At 48.4% G+C, this 16,378-nt stretch overlaps 1 protein-coding gene across 2 annotated transcripts in view; it reads left to right on the forward strand.

Annotated features, from left to right (window-relative positions):
• Nucleotides 1–16,378, forward strand: part of ZMAT5 (zinc finger matrin-type 5) — a 35,509-nt gene that overhangs the window by 3,296 nt on the left and 15,835 nt on the right. The window lies entirely within an intron of this gene.

Genomic DNA, 16,378 nt, shown 5'->3' on the forward strand with positions numbered 1-16,378 from the left:
AGCCTCCAGTGACCTCCCTCGTGTAGAATTGATGGCTTGGAGGAAAGGGGTTACTGAACCGAAGGCGTTGGAGAGATGAGGGTAGAAGATCAAAGGCATATATCTGACTTGAACAGTTAAAACTTGGTCAGTTGTTTCCCTCTCTGATGCACGCTGGACCTGATCTGGTTTTCAACATTTTCTGTGTTTTTTTGTTGTTGTTCATTCGGATTAGGGTGTCTCTCAGGGTGTTATGTCATTGGAGGTCAGCCTCTTGAAGTTCTATGTTTTTTGGTATATGAAACCCAGGATTGATGAGCCTAGAGGGACAACAAGTAGAACAAGGGTTTCAGGGGATAAGGGAGTCAGTGGTGGTGATGGTGTACGTGTGTGCGCGTGTGCATGTGTGTGAAAAGACGACGATGTCAAGGAGTCTAGAAAGAAAAAGAATGTTTGGAAACTATGGTAGCAATTGTACAATACTGTTTGACGTGATTGAACTATGGAATGATAATGATATATGTGTTAACTCCTAATTAATACTCTAAATAAATAAATAAAGCCCCGGGGAGTTTAATCTCTTCCACCAGCTCTTTCGATTCTAAGCTTTCCAGGAATATTACAGAACATCGATCCATTAAGAAAATAGTCTTGAAATTTTTTTTTTTACAAATTATCAAGGGTTCATGCAGGAGGGAGGCTGGGTGAGGGGGACAATGAAATGATACCAAGGGCTCAAGTAGAAAGAAAATGTTTCAAAAATGATGATGGCAACATATACAAATGTGCTTGACACAATGGATGGATATATAGATGGATTGTGATAAGGGCTGTACGAGTCCCCAATAAAATGTTTAAAATAACAATAAAATAATAAGTAAAAGAAATTAGCCTTATCCGGTCTCGTGTGTTATGCTTAGCATTCCAAGCCAGTTGTGGTTACTGTTAGAGTGACTTGAGGTCATTCACAATCGGGGGGATTTCTGACTTGGGCGAGAGTCCAGGGGCATCTGTTTGGACTGATATTGGGACACCATACAGGTGTCCTTGCTGATATCAGGTGAATCTTGGCTAAAAACAGAGAACACTAGAAAGATGTTTACCTGTGCTTTATTGACTGTGCAAAGGCATTCAACTGTGTGGTTCCTAACACAAGGTGGATAACATTTGAAGCATGGGAATGCCAGAATACTTCCTTGTGTTTGACGGAGCTGTGGTGGAGTACATACTGGGCTGCTTAACTATTAGGCCAGGAGTTGGAACCCACCAACAGCCACATGGAGAATAAGGAGACTTTCTGCGTCTGGACAGACTTAAGCCTCAAGCCCACAGGGGCGGTTCCACTCGGCCCTATAAAGTCACTATGAGTCAGAATTGACTGGAAAGCAGTATCTGTTTTTGTATTTTCATTGTATTCATGTTGAATGTAGATCAAGAGGCCATCATTTTAATAGAACGAGGGGATACTGCGTGGTCTAAAATCAGAAAAGGTAAGCATTGGGATTGTAGCTTTTCACCATAATGATTCCATCTGTATGTTTAGCAAATAAACGGAGAGGTTGAACTAAAATGAAGAACAGGACATCAGAATTAGAGGAAGACTCTACAACCAGATGACACAACTTTGCTGAAAATGAAGAGGACAAAGACCACAACTTTCAGCGTGGATTATATCTCAACATAAATAATAAGCATTTTTACAGCTGGACCAATAAGAAACATCCCAATACATGGAGAAAATATTGATGTTATCAAAGAGTTCATTCTCTTGGGAGTCCACAGTCCACATCCAGGGAAGCAGCAGTCAAGAAATCAAGTGACACGTTGCACTTGAAAAATATGCCGCAAAATACATCTCTTCAAAGCCTTGATAAGCAAAGATGTCTCTTTGAAGACTAAGATGCAACTGACCTGAGCCATGGTATTTGCCATCATCTCGTATGCTTGCAAAGCGGCGTCACAACCAAGGAAGAATGCAGTAGAATGGAAGCATGGGGATTAGTGTTGGGGAAGACCATCGCACATACTATGGACTGTCAAAAGAGTGCACTCTGGACTCTGGACGCCGTGCGGAGTAGAACCCGATGAACTGACCACAGCATGGGCTCCAACAGCAGTGGTCATGAGGCTGGGGCAGGACGGGCACAATTTGGTTCTGTTGTGTACAGGGTCAATGTGTGTCTGAGCTGAGTCAACAGCACCACCAGCAGAATGTCTGTTCAGAGTGACTGTGTCTAGCAGAAGCTGCCTTAGGATGTGGGGGATGAAGAGGGAGATGCGGTATTCCTTCAAAATGTAGCTTTTTAGGCACACTAAAAATCTCAGCTGTTGGTGGTCTGGAGGTGGACTTTTCACCGTCCATGGAGAAGACTCAGGTTCGATTCCCAGCCAATGAGCCTCGTGTGCAGTGAGTGGTGGCTTGTGCATTGCTGTGGTGCTGGACAGGTTTCAGTGGAGCTGACAGACAGACTAGGAAGATGGCCTGACAATTGCCTTCTAAAGTCAGCCTATGAGAACCCTCTGAATCATGTTTCCAATATGCATCTGATCTTGGGGATGGCGTAGGCTTGGGCAGCATTTGATTCTGTTGTGCGTGGGGTCTCTATGAGTTACTAATGAACTTGACAGTGGCTTGGAACAAAAGTCCTAGGATTACTAGTTAAAAATGCAGGTCTCTGGTGCTTCTTCCAGATTTATTGTGTTGGAATTGCTGAGGATCTACCCAGGAGGTTTCCCTTTTCAGTCGGGTCCCTAGCGGGGAGGTTTTCAGCAGCAGTACTTTTATTTATTTATTTATAATTTCTGAAAACAAATAATTCTAGGAAGAGCCCCAAGTGAAATATTACTTTCTCTTAAAAAATCATTTTATTGGGGACTCGTACAACGCTTATCACAATCCATACGTACATCCATGGTGTCAAGCACATTTGCACATTTGTTGTCATCATTCTCAAAACATCTGCTTTCCACTTGCGCCCCTGGCATCAGTTCTTCATTTTTCCCCTTCCTCCCCATTCCCATCTCCCTCATGAATGCTTGATAATTTACAAGTGATTATTATTTTGTCATACCTTACACTGTCCAATATCTCCCTTCACCCATTTTTCTGTTGACTTCCAGAGAGGAGGTTATATGTAGATCCTTGTAATTGGTTCCCCCTTTCTCCCCCACCTTCCCTTCACCCTCCTGGTATCACCACTCTCACCACTGGACCTGAGGGGTTCATCTGTCCTAGAGTCCCTATGTTTCTAGTTCCTATCTGTACCAGTGTACATCCTCCAGTCCAGATGGATTTGTAAGTTACAATTGGGATCATGATAGTGTGGGGAGGAAGCATTTAAGAACTAGAGGAAAGTTGCATGTGTCATTGTTGCTACACTGCCCCCTGACCAACTCGTCTCCTCCCCAAGACCCTTCTATAAGGGGATGTCCAGTTGACCACAAATGGCCTTTGGGTCCCCAATCTACACTCCCCCTCATTCACGATGATATGATTTTTTTGTTCCTTGATGCCTGATCCCATCGGCACCTCATGATCACAGGCTGGTGTGCTTCTTCCGTGTGGACTTGTTTGCTTCTCCGCTAGATGGCTGCTTGTTTATCTTCAAGCCTTTAAGACCCCAGACACTATCTATGTCTTTTGATAGCTGGGCACCATCAGCTTTCTTTACCACACTTGCTTGTGCCCCCGTTTGTCCTCAGCAGTCATATCAGGAAGGAAAGCACACAATGATATGATTTTTCCTTTGATGCCTGAAACCTGATCCCTTTGACACCTCGTGATCATACAGGCTGGTGTGCTTCTTCCATGTGGGCTTGGTGGCAGCAGTCGTTTTAGAAGGCTGGAATTGATGCCGTCCAGGGTGGAGGGACCGTGGTGGTGGACTGGCATGGCCGACAGTGGGAAACGGCCAGCAGCTCCTCCTCAGGTGAAAGCTGGGGCTTTCAATCCTGTAAACAGTTACAGTCTCGGAAACGCACAGGGGTTCACGATGAGTCAGCATTGACGCAATGGAAGTAAGTTTGGTTTATTTGTTTGGAGGGTGGAGCGGACCTAGGTGGATGTGACAGGTGATACTAGATCCCAGACAGAGGAGTGAGAGAAGGCAGCTGCAGCTCCTGAGTCTGGGTATTGGGTTCGAGAGCCCCTTCCAAGTTATTTTGATCTTTCTTGTGTGGAAACTCTGGCCCCCTGGGTCTGTAATCATCTGATGAGAAGCTGTTGTCAGCTAGCACCTCCTTGGAGCCCAGATTTGGGGGCAGCCAACCCTCCCCGGGTCGTTGGGTGTGCCAGGCCAGGTGTGGTTGAAACTCAGGTTTCCCTGTCAGCCTTCAGCCAGGAGAATGTCTTCCCCTATCCCTTTCAGCCACGACCACTTACCTTACCAGGTGAGCCAGGTCACCAGAAGCATCCATAGCAACCTTTGAAGGGAGAAGAAGCCCACTTCTTTTTCTTTCTCTTTAGAGGGAATTTGTTTTTAGGTGGTTTTGAAACAATTCATGCTAAAAGTAGAAACTTCGCAAAATTGAAAAACATAGAAAACAAAAACTCCACACATAATCCAGTTCTATTATGCAGACACAGCCCCAGTAAATGCGTTTTGTTTGCTTTGCTTTGCTTTGCTTCCCGTGTGTGTTCAGAGAAAGAAGGAGAGCGGGCGTTCTGCCCCCCTAAAGAAGCAATATCACACTGGCTCTGTTGTTGGAATGAGTGAACATTTGCTCCCGTTGTAGGAAACGTTTCCTTGGACTTGACCTGTGGGATACTGGATCCAGTGAACACACGTGGCTCATGCAGAGCATGAGCGCAGTGCTCCTTAAGACCCACTGTGGGCTCTCTCTGCCCTCTGTGTTTCCTGGAGAAGATGAGGAAAGCAATGGACCCAACCTCCCAGGCACTGTACACTCTGGCCCTGGCCCCTCCCACCCACCACATGGGGCGCTGAGCTCCATCCTGGCATGTAGTGAGCAAAGGAGAATACTTGCTATTCTTGTCCCTGGGTGCAAATGGTTAATCTGCCTTGCTGCTAGTGAAAAGGCTGGAGGTTCAAGTCCCCCCAGAGGCACCTTGGAAGAAAGACCTGGTGATCTACTTCTAGACGATCACAAGCACGGAAGACCCCATGGAGCACAGGCCCACCCTGACGTACACGGGGCCACCAGGAGTTGGAATTATCTTGACCACTGACGGTTGGTTCTTCTGGTGAACATTTGGATAAGCTACATGGCAATGACTGTCTTCGTAGGTCGGTCTGGGTGACCATCAGTTCCTTAGTCAAATTTCCTGTTGGATGTTGGTGCCCTGGCACTCTCCGCATTGTTCCGCTGCTGTGGCCACTGTGTACAATGGTGCCCTACGGACAACAGAACAAAGCATTGCTGGTCCTGCACTGGCTGCACAGTTGTTGGTATGTGTAGGTCCCTTGTATGGTAATTGTCAGTCTCTCTCTTTGAGGGACCCACAGTCTAAAAGTAGCAGGAACAAAAATAAATGGATAGATAGAAGTAGAAGGAACGGGACTCGGACCCAGATTCAGTGGGTAGGTTAGTTATGTTGAAGGGAGGAAAAAATATCCAGAAGAATTGGCTTGAAGGGTCCATGTCCAAATATGATCTGGAGAGTCTGCATCTGAACCTCTGTCGATCCTGGCCCTGTCTCAGACCTGTTGAGGTACAGATACTGCCATGGGTGGGGGTCCCACAGCTCCAGACTGTCTGACCTGCAGTGATGCACTTCACCCCAAGAGAAGGTTGAAGGTAAACCCATGAGCAAGGTCAGGAAAAGAGCTGTGTTTGAGGGACATCCTAACTTACCTTACTCATCTGTCAGCTTGTAGTCCTGTGGGGCTTGTGTTGCTGGGATACTGGAAACTCTATCATTGGATTTCAAAGACTGGCAGGCTTACCCCTGTTGGACAAGTCTCTATGGCCTTTCCAGACTAGACTGACTAAGAATAAGAATGTGGTGGTCCACTTCAGAAAAAAACTGGCCGGCGAAAACCTTATGATTAGTAGCAAAACATTGTCTGACTTAGTGCTGGAAGATGAGCTCATCAGGTTGGAAGACACTCAGCATTCGACTGGGCAAGAGCTGCATCGCTTTTAGGACCTTTGTTTGCAGAGACGACACCACTGAATGAGAAGGAGCCACAAACACCCATTATATGAATCATCAATCTAGGAAAAGTGGAAGTTGTCAGCAATGAAACAATACACGAAGACCGATATCACAGGCATTCGTGAGTTGAAATGAGCTTATGTTGGCCATTCTGATTAGAACAACTATAGTCCATTCAGTTGGGAACGGCAAATTGAAGAGGAATTGCCCTTCTTTGTCCAAGAGAGCATTTTAAGATGTATCCTGAAATCCAGTGCTGTCAGTGATTGGATAATTAATATCCATATGCCTACAAGGAAGATGAGTTAAAAGACTGACTCAAATTTATATACCAACCACAAACGCCAAACATGAACACATGGAAAGATTTTTACCAACTTCTGCAATCTGAATTCAACCAAACATGCAGTGAAGAAGCATTGGTGCTTACTGGTGATGGCAATGCAAAAGTTGGAAACAAGGATCAGCTGTTGGAAAAATGGGTCTGGGTGATGGAAACAACACCAGATATTGCATAGTAGAATTTTGCAAGACCAATCCATGACTTATTCATTGCAAATACCTTTTTTTCCCCAACATCGTAAATGTTAGCTATCCACACGGACCTCATCAGATAGGGTATGCAGAAATCAAGTAAACTACGTCTGTCAGAAGAGGTGACAGAGACGTTCATTATCATCAGTCATAACAAGGTCAGCAATTGACTGCCGAAGAGACCTCAAGTGCTCAGATGCAAATTCAAGGTGAAGCTGAAGATTATGTCCACGGGCGGCTTAGGAAGAGCTTGAGCATATCCCAACTAAATTGGGAGAGCATCTCCAGCGTGGTGGGGTCACCGCAAACTTCTAATAAGTGAGGAAACCGAAAGGTCGCTTACAAGATAGGGAGGAAAGGATCAAAACAGACTTCAGAAGAGACTCTGGAACTTGCTCTTGAACATAGAGTGTCAGAGAAAATGGAAGAAATAAGGAAGGAAAAGCTCAAAAGTGGAGCTTTCAAACGGTGGCGGCTCAAGAAGACAAAGTAAAGTATGGTACTAAAATGTGCAAAGACTTGGAATTAGAAAACCAAGCAAAAGAACATGCTCAGCATTTCTCAAGCTGAAAGAGCTAGAGAGAAAAAAAAGTAAGCCTCGAGTTGCAATATTAAACATGGAGTAGAACGAAATGTTGAAGGATGCAGGAAACATCGAAAAAAAATGGAAGGAATGCAGTTACCGCATCAGAAAGAATTGGTCGATGCTTGTCCACTTCAGAAGGTAGTATCGATAATGAAGACCTGATGGGGTTGAGGGAAGAAGTCCAGGTTGCACTTCAAGCATCGATGAAGAACAAGGTCCCGGGAATTGATGGATTACAACTTAAAATGTTTCAACAAACAAAACAGCTACTAGGCCAGCGACTGAAGAGACCCACATTTGTGTCCCTTTCAAAGCGCAGTGGCCCAGAAGAATGCAGACATTATTGAACAATGTCTTTAATATAACATGCAAATACAGTTTTACTGGAGATACTAGGGAACTACCAAGACATTCAAGCCAGATTCAGAAGAGGCTGTGGAACAAAGGCTGTCATTGCTGATGTCAGATGGCTCTTGGCCAAAATCAGAGAATACTAGAGAGATGTTTACTTGTGTTTCATTGACTGTGCACAAACACTCGACTGTGTGGATCATAACAAATGATGGATAACATTGCAAAGAATGAGAATTCCATAGTTTATGAATTATCAAGGGTTCATGAGAGAGGGGGGAGCAGGGAGGGAGGGAGGGGATGGAAATGATACCAAGGGCTCAAGCAGAAAGCAAATGTTTTGAGAATGAGGGCAACAAATGTACAAATGTGCTTGACACATGGATGTATGTATGGATTGTGATAAGCGTTGTATGAGCCCCCAGTAAAATGATAAAAAAAGAATGAGAAATCCAGAACACTAACTTATGCTCCTGCAGAACCTGTACACAGTCAAAGAAGCAGTCGTTGAAACAGAGCAGGGGGATGCTGCACGGTTTAAAATCAGGCAGCGTGCATGCACCTCAGGGCTGTAGCCTTTTGCGAGACTTGGTCTGTATGTTGAGTAAGTAATCCGAGAAGGTGCACTAGATGGAGAATATTGCAACACCAGGACTGGAGGGAAATTCAACAACGCTGCTTGCTGAAAGTGAGGACCCTCTGAGGCACTGATTGATAAAGATTAAAAAAAACTGCAGTTAGTGTGGATTAGAGCTGAAAGTAAAGAAAAAATCTGTACAGCGGGTCTAATAAGCAACAATGGTCTGGGAGGCTGGCCCCAGCACCATAAATTAAGTGGATTCCTGCCCCTCCCCCGAAAAGAACTTGTTCCAAAGGACGACATTGACTCTGCAGCTCCGGGAGATGAACATGTCTGATCAGAGCACACAGGAGCAGATGAAGGGCAGGAGGAGAGAGTGGAACACAGCCTGGCCCACCAGGCCATGAGGATGATGTTCCTGAGTAGAGCAGCCAGTCCACAGAGAGAACAACATGGCTGGCCCCACTATGAGAAATGATGCCCCTCAGTGACTAAGGGCGATACAGGGTACAGCACCGGAGACACAGTGTGGGAATTGCACCTGCCCTGATCCACCACACCGAGGCAAAGCACTGGGGCAGTGCAGCGGAACAGCAAGGGAATGGAGTGGCAAGGTCCCCAGGGAACGCTGAAAGTGGACTTTGGGGCCAGGGCGTGGTGCCCCAACAGACTGGACTGGAAAACGCTCCTAAGGGCCAGCAAGCGATCCCTGAACTAACTACAAGCTTTTCTCTTGTGAAAAAAAAAAAAAAAGCAACGATGGAAAAACTAAAAACTAACTGGAAAAACTAACAAGATGTTCTTTTACTTGGATCCATAATCAGTGCCCGTAAAAGTCACAAGTCAAGGTTCACAAGCGGGCAGTTCCGCTGCAAATGCCCCTTAAAAGTGTTAGAAACCAGAAAGATCGTTTTGAGGACTGAGGTGGTTCTGACCCGAGCCATGGTGTATTTTCCTCATCTCATAGCGTACAAAATGGGTGCTGAGAAAGGAAGGCCAGAGAAGATGCATGCATGTGAATGAGAGAAAGGAAGGGCAGAGAAGATGCATGCATCTGAATGAGGGTGTTGATGGATCTTGACTATACCAGGGATTCCCAGAATATCACCAAGGCCATATTTTCAAACGACTATCCTCCACCTGTGTTTCAACTTTCACATTCCAACCGAAAAAAATCAAGACCTTACTCACTGCCATCGAGTCGATGCCAATTCTTGATGTAGAAAGCCCCGTCTTTTCCCCGAGGAACAGCTGGTGTTTTGAACTGCCGACCTCGTGGCTAGCAGCCCAACATATAACCACTAGACTGCCATGGCTCCTCAGTCACAGTCCAATCACCAGTAATTATCAATGCAGTGCATCTTGGTTGCATGTTTGATCAATTTCAGACTGAAGAAGTCTGTCAGATTCTTCAGTTTTTTTGTCATTGGTTTTGGTAGTTGGAACATAAATTTGGTTAGGCTATGTTAGGCCATATTAACTGGTCTCCCTTGTAGACACAGATATTATCCTATCACAGACAGCAAGGTGGATCCTGAAATGTTCTTTTTGACAATGAACTTGACACCATTCCTCTTCAATTTGTTAGTATAATAAACCATATGATTGTATGGCTATGTATTCAATTTCACTTTTTATTTCTTATTTAATTAATTTATTGTTGCGAATGAGATGGGGATTTACATTTCAGATCACCATTTTTGTTTCCATAATTTAAACAACTTTTCAAAAATCCCAATAGGTTATCCTGTCCTGTTCACCTTTTTCTCTTCTTCCTATTGTAGACTATTGTCTTCATCGTTGTTAACTCTTGCCTACCCTCTAGCTTACTCCTTCCCTTCCCCCATCTCTCTCACCCCTGGTAAGCACCAAATTCTGTGATTTTTTTTGGGGGGGGGGGGCTATGAAAAATCTTTATCTTGTTTTTCTTTTCTTCCTTTTATCACAATGGTTTCCTACAGTGTTTATCTTTCTAGGATTGAATAATTTCCCTTAGCATATCTCTCAAATCCATCCATGAATTCACAATTTCATTCTTTTTTTAAAATAATTTTTGGGGTCTCATACAACTCTTATCACAATTGTGTAAAGCACATTTGTACATTCGTTGCCCTCATCACTCTCAAAACATTTGCTCTCCACTTAAGCCCTTAGCATCAGCTCCTCATGTTTCCCCTCCCTTCTTTTTTTTTTTAAACAATCCCGTTATTTATTTTTTAAAATTAATTTTATTGGGGGCTCGTACAACTCTTATCACAATCCATACATCCATCCATTGTGTCAAGCACATTTGTACATTTGTTTCTCTCATCATTCTCAAAACATTTTCTTTCTACTTGAGCCCTTGGTATCAGCTCCTCATTGCCCCCCCCCCCTCTATTTCATTCTTTGATGACTTCCAGTTTTCCTAGATTCCTACTTTGTACCTTTCACGTTTCTGTTGTTAATGGATGTTTGCAGTCGTGTCTTCGCAGCTGCCCATCAGAAGTAGACAGCCTTTTCCTTCTTCCTGGTCTGGACACTCCACTGAAACCCGTTCACCATGGATGACTCTCCTGGTATCTGAAATACCAGTGACTTCAATTCCAGCGTCACCACAACATACAAACCACCACAGTACAACAAACTGACAGATGAGTGATGGTCAAGTAAAGGAACAAGGATGTCACTCTAATGAGGACTAAGGTGCCCCTGACTCGAGCCGTGGTTAGACTCATGTGCATTCCAAAGCCGAACATTGCCAGGGGAGACCAGAGAAGAATGTAAGCATCTGAATCATAGTGTTGGTGAAGACTATTACATATGCCATGGACAGCCGGAGGAACAAAGAAATCTCTCGGAAGAAGTACCACCCGAATCCACCTTAGGAGTGAGGACACGAGGCTGCCTCTCACGCACTTCATGAGGGATCGGTCGCTGGAAGAGTGGCATGCTTGGTAGAACAGAGGGTCAGTGGAAAAGAAGAGGGCCCTCAGTGAGAAGGGTTGGCACGGTGGCTGCCACGGGGCTCCAGCAGAACAGTCATGTGGGTGGAATGGTGCTGGGGGCAGGGTTTTGTCTTGTGCACAGGGTCACTGTGAGTAGAGCCGATTGGATGACACCGAACAACAATGGCTGGCAGGGGAATAAGTCAGGATGGGGACCTCATTTGAGGCTTACCCCAACATCCTGCAGAGAAGCCATCCAGGTCCACATGGCACTCAGGGTCCTGAGCAGGTCGGTCTGCAGCCACCCCCTAGAACTATTCTGATGCCACCGCCTCCAGACAGTGGCGTGTGTGGCACCAGGGCATTTCCCTGCTCTTGTCCTCTGGCTGCAGCTCCCTGTGAACCAGGGGTCTGGAGGTGCCGTAATTAGGAGGAATGACAGGGGAGCATGTGGCAGGGTAATTACAGTGCGCTTCCCAGCTCCTGGCCAGGGTAGAGCTGCTGGCTTATTTTAGCCTTGTGCCAACGCTTGCTCAGTACCCAAGGCGCACACGGGGCAAGGAGCTGAGAATATTGATGTAGTGTGAACGTCCGTCCCATGACGACCCCGAGCAGTGTGTGAGGGAAGGAGTGGGCCTGGGGTCAGCTGAACCCGAGCTCGAGGCTTGGTGGTAAACCCAGTGCTCAGCACACAAGCGTCCACGAGTCTGAGGCAGAGCTCCCCACTCCCGCCCCATGGCCTTTTCTTTCTTCTTCTGTCTCCCTTTCCCAACTGGTTGCTCCTTATTTGCCGCCCCCAGCCTGCAATCGGGTGCCGTGGTGAGCTAGGCACAGGGGAAGCCAGTGGACTGCCGAGGCAGCAGGCCTGGTAGGAACTGCCTGATGAGGGGGTGGGGGGCCTGCCTCCCGGGTCCTTCTGGTCCTCTTGCTTCCTGTGTTCCCCACTTGTTTCTGTGGAGGTGCAGAGAGCATGAGTGATCCTGGCAGGGAGGCCGCCCTGGATGCTGCAGGTCGCTCGCCACTTACGTCACAAGCACTTTGTGGGGCAGTGATTCCTTCCAGGCCCTGGTCCAACAGCAGTGGGACAAGCAGACAGACTGTTCTGTCCTTGTGGAGCTTGTATTCTGGTGGGGAGGCCAGCAGTTGGTCAGTGCTGGAGAAGGTAACCTGTGCGGTGGGATGTAGAGCAGGTTGTAAGAGGCCAGGAGGGCCTGCGGCTGCAGTTTACGTCAGGTGGCCGGAGGGGCCGCCTGAGTACTGATGGCAATAGCAGAAGTGCCCTCCATCGGTGAGCACTAACTGTATATGAGGCACATTAACAGCAGCTCGGAGTGCATGATGGTTAAAACACTCAGCTGCTAACTGAAGGTCTGTGGTTCGAACCCAATGGCCGCTCCTTAAGAGAAAGAGGAGGCAGTGTGCTTCCCTTGAGATTTATAGTCACGGAAACCCTCTGGGGGAGGTTCCACTCTATCCTACAGCTCAACACGAGTCGGGATGGGGGAGACATTCTACGTGTACCACCTTGATAGGTCCCCTTCCAGAGCGAAGGACAGACTCAGTGAGACCATCACTTCTTGAGGTCACTCGCTTATAGGGCTGGGACACGAATCCTAGCCTATATGTCCCAGGAGGGTCTCCCCCCTGGTGTTGCCCACTGCCCCTTGGCCTCAAGGAGCCTGCACAGTCACCTGGCAAAGCTCCAAGGAGCCAGCAGATGCTGTGGCCACCATGGTCCCAGGAGCGGTGGTTGGGCTGCCTGTGTTCCGGACATGTCCTCCCTCCCATGCTATGGAACAAGCCGCCCTCGGGATAATGAATCATGGGCAGAGAGGGCCAGCTTAGTCAGCATCGGACGCCAGTGTCTGCGCCCCAGCAAGAGACACTCAGCTGTCCCCCACGTTCTCCGGCCCCCAATTCAAGGACGCCTGGCTAAAGCACAGAGTGGGAGCAAAACTGGCCCCCGTGCGCCTGGGCCGGCTGAGTGTCTGGCACAGGATGTGCCCAGAGGCCCTGGAGCGGGAAGGTTGTGTCAGGAGACCTAGAGTGCATACCCAGGTGATGCCTGGCCAAGGTCGCCTTATTCAAGGCCAGGATTCTTGCCAGGGAGCAGGGCTTCTGCCTCTGGACAGACTGGAAGGTCAGTGGGAAGCCTGGCCCCACTGCAGCTGGTGTGTTCCCTTGACACCGCCCTGGATGGCAGGGACTCGGTTGAACTGGCATGGCAGAGGGTCCAGTACCCCCTCTGCCTCCTGTGCTGTGTTCTTTAGGCAGCACCATCCCCCTCTCCTGACCTCACTTTCCTAATCCATGAACTTGACCTATTGTCCCTGTTTTGGAGGCCAGCCGTAGTGATGGTGAGGGCAGCCAGTCCTGACCCAGGGCCTCTGGGTGTAAGTGTCTCTCATGGCAACCCCATAGCTAGGCACTGTGAAGACCCTAGCTTTCACTGGAGAAAACGGAGGCCAAGTTAAATAACCACCCAAGGTCACGGGTAGAAAGTCATGGCTCCTGGATGTAACCCAGACCATCCCACCTCTCACAGGAACCTGGCGGCACTGTGTGTTAAGCACTGGACTGCTAACCTCAACTCTGGCAGTTCAAACCCACCTCCTCCGGAGAAAAGGGGAGCTGTCTGCTTCGGTGCTGATGCACAGTCTCGGAAACCCCGTGTAGGGTTGCTGGACATCAGAATTAACGCCTTGGCTGGGGATGTGACTTTCAGTCTGGCCCCAGCTCTCAGCCCCTTCCCTCATGGCTCCCTGGCATGGGAACGAGACAGAGGCCGAGTCTTCTCAAGAGGGTGGCCCTGCTCTGCTGCTGGCCTGTGTGCCGGCTGCCCTCCTGTGACAGGAGCTGCTTTTCTGATCATCCCATACCGTCACTGAGTCTGGGACTCCACTGTAGGGTCCTGTTGACTGTCCTGGAGTGTTGCACATGTCCCAGATGCCAGGCCTGCTCCGGGCACTGACGAGCAGGGCCAAGGTGCACAAAAGAGGCATGGGCAAGCAGGCTATGTGGCCTGGGGAGGGGGACATGGCCTGGACTTCCCAGTGGATGGGTATTTGGGAGAGTTATCGCAGTGAGTGAACGCAGGATCTCCCAACTGAGGCCTCTCTGAGCCTCAGTTTCCTCATTTATAAAACAGGGTCTATAATGTCTGCCTCTTGGGCCTCAAAGTGCCCAACGAGGTTTCAGGGGCCCAGTGAGAGGTTAGCAAAGAAAAGCTGTTGGCATGGCTGGTAGGAGAGACTTTCATAAGTGAACAGGGGCGTGGGCTCTGGAGTCCCACTGCCGGCTGCAGCCCTTCCAGTCCAGTGGCCTTGGGTAAGTCACCTTCCTTTCCAGAGCTTCAGACCTTTTATCATCGTCCCACCTCTCAGGTTGCCCTGAGGATTAAATGAGATAATGAATTGAAGTCATTGAACCCAGAGCCTGGCACCTAGTATGTGCTCAATAAATAAGGTGACCAGACATCCCGCTTTTTAACAATTTTCCCCGTGTCCCGCGGCGTTTTAAAAAAGTCCCAATATTTGGAAAGAATGCATGACAAGCTAGGGAATACGGTTTCCGGCTGCCCTGTGGCTATTTCGCCTGGATATGAGTTTTACCAATGGTGTCCCGCTTTAACAATGTTCAAATCTGCTCACCTTCTCAATAAATCATTAGCCTTAATAGTAGGCAATGTTTGTGAAATGCTTGCTTAATGCTGGGCAGTGGTGGTGTTTTCGCTCGACACTTCTAGTTATCTGAATTAACAATAATGATAATGATGCATCACTCCGCTCTCGCTTCGCTTCGGCAGCACATACACTAAAATCGGGACAATACATGGCCCGCGTGCAAGGATGACTCGCAAATTCGTGAAGCATTCCATATTTTTTTAAAAAGTAGTAATGCACCACTCCCTAACAAGTCAGCCAATCTGACCCATGTCTCATTGTCCTGCTGCAAAGAGTCGAGGCCTACAGGCGGCCTCGTGGCGCTAATGGTTCCAAGTTGGGCTGGTCACCCCGAGGTCAGCCGTTTGTAACCACCAGCCATGCCCTGGGGGCTAGAGGAGGCTTTCTACTCCCGTGAAGAGATCGTCTTGGAAACCACAGGGGGCAGGTCCACTCTGTGCTATAGGGTCAACTCGATGGCAGGGAGTTCTTGGACAGCGGAGAGGTCACACGCTTCTCCGTGTCCTGTGTGTGGCTTTGTCCCGCTAAGCCTGCCCCGGAGCCCCTGCTGTGTCTAGTTTCCCGGAGGGGCGGCGTCCCTCCCTGCCCCTTACTCAGCACCAGCAGCTCCGCAGAGCCTCAAGCCTCCAGAATGGCTTGGTTAAGCGTTGGACCGTTAAACGTTCATCTCTTATAATTTCGTTCCAATTCCTGTAAGTTTATCGGCAAGACGGGGTGTATTAGAGCTGCCAAATTTAATATATCAAGTCCGTGTGTCTGGGTCACGGTTTCTCGGCAGCGATGGGAGAAGCGAGGTTTTCTGTTCTCATTTCGAATGACCGTCTGTTCCTGATCTCAGTACAGCCCATGACTTAATGGCTAGCTGTCCCTGTCTGCCACAGGCTCAGCTTTCTCCATCAAATGGCTGGGCTGCTCTGCCCTGCCCCCAGGCTCTTCCTCCCAAGGTGCATTTCCCTTGTCAGCCAGGTTAATTGGATCCCAGCGTCACCCTAGTTACCAGGCCCTGCCAGGGAGCCCTGGTGGCACCATGAGTTAAGCTCCAGGCTGCAGAACAAAAGATGGGTGGTTCAAACCCACCAGCTGCCCTTCGGGAGGAAGCCATGGCAGTGTCCCCATCAAGGTTGGCAGCCCTCGCCCGTGAGTTACTGTGAGCCGGAATTGATCCAGCACTAGTGGGTTTGGCTTTGGTTTGGGATTCTGGGGCTCTGGCTGCTAGCTGGGGCTGTGTCCTCATGAACTTGGGAAGTCGATGTCTTTTCTTCCCTTTGGGACTCAGGTCCCAGCTCTGTGGAATATGAGGGCTGAGGCTCAAGACCTGAAGGGCTGCCTCGCTGCTAGCTCCAGGGCAAGGGCCTCCACCTCTGCAGGGCGCACCTGCCGGCCCTGAGTGGCAGAGGTGCCAAACAGGGATGAGAGTGAGAGAATTGCCCCCTCTCTCGGGCAGCAAAGCTCCTAGATCAGGTGTAGTGCCGTGGGTAAGGGGTCTTAAGACCCAACAGCATTCTCATTTCTCGCCGTGAGTGGCTCTCAGAGACCTGCCATCTGAGCTTTGAGCCCCTCTCTCAGCATCTGTCCTGAGCCTCTTGGGCTTCTCCAGGCTCCGAGTGACTGTGGGAGGAG

The sequence above is a fragment of the Tenrec ecaudatus genome, chromosome 16 (assembly GCF_050624435.1).
Source record: "Tenrec ecaudatus isolate mTenEca1 chromosome 16, mTenEca1.hap1, whole genome shotgun sequence".
NCBI lineage: Eukaryota > Metazoa > Chordata > Mammalia > Afrosoricida > Tenrecidae > Tenrec > Tenrec ecaudatus.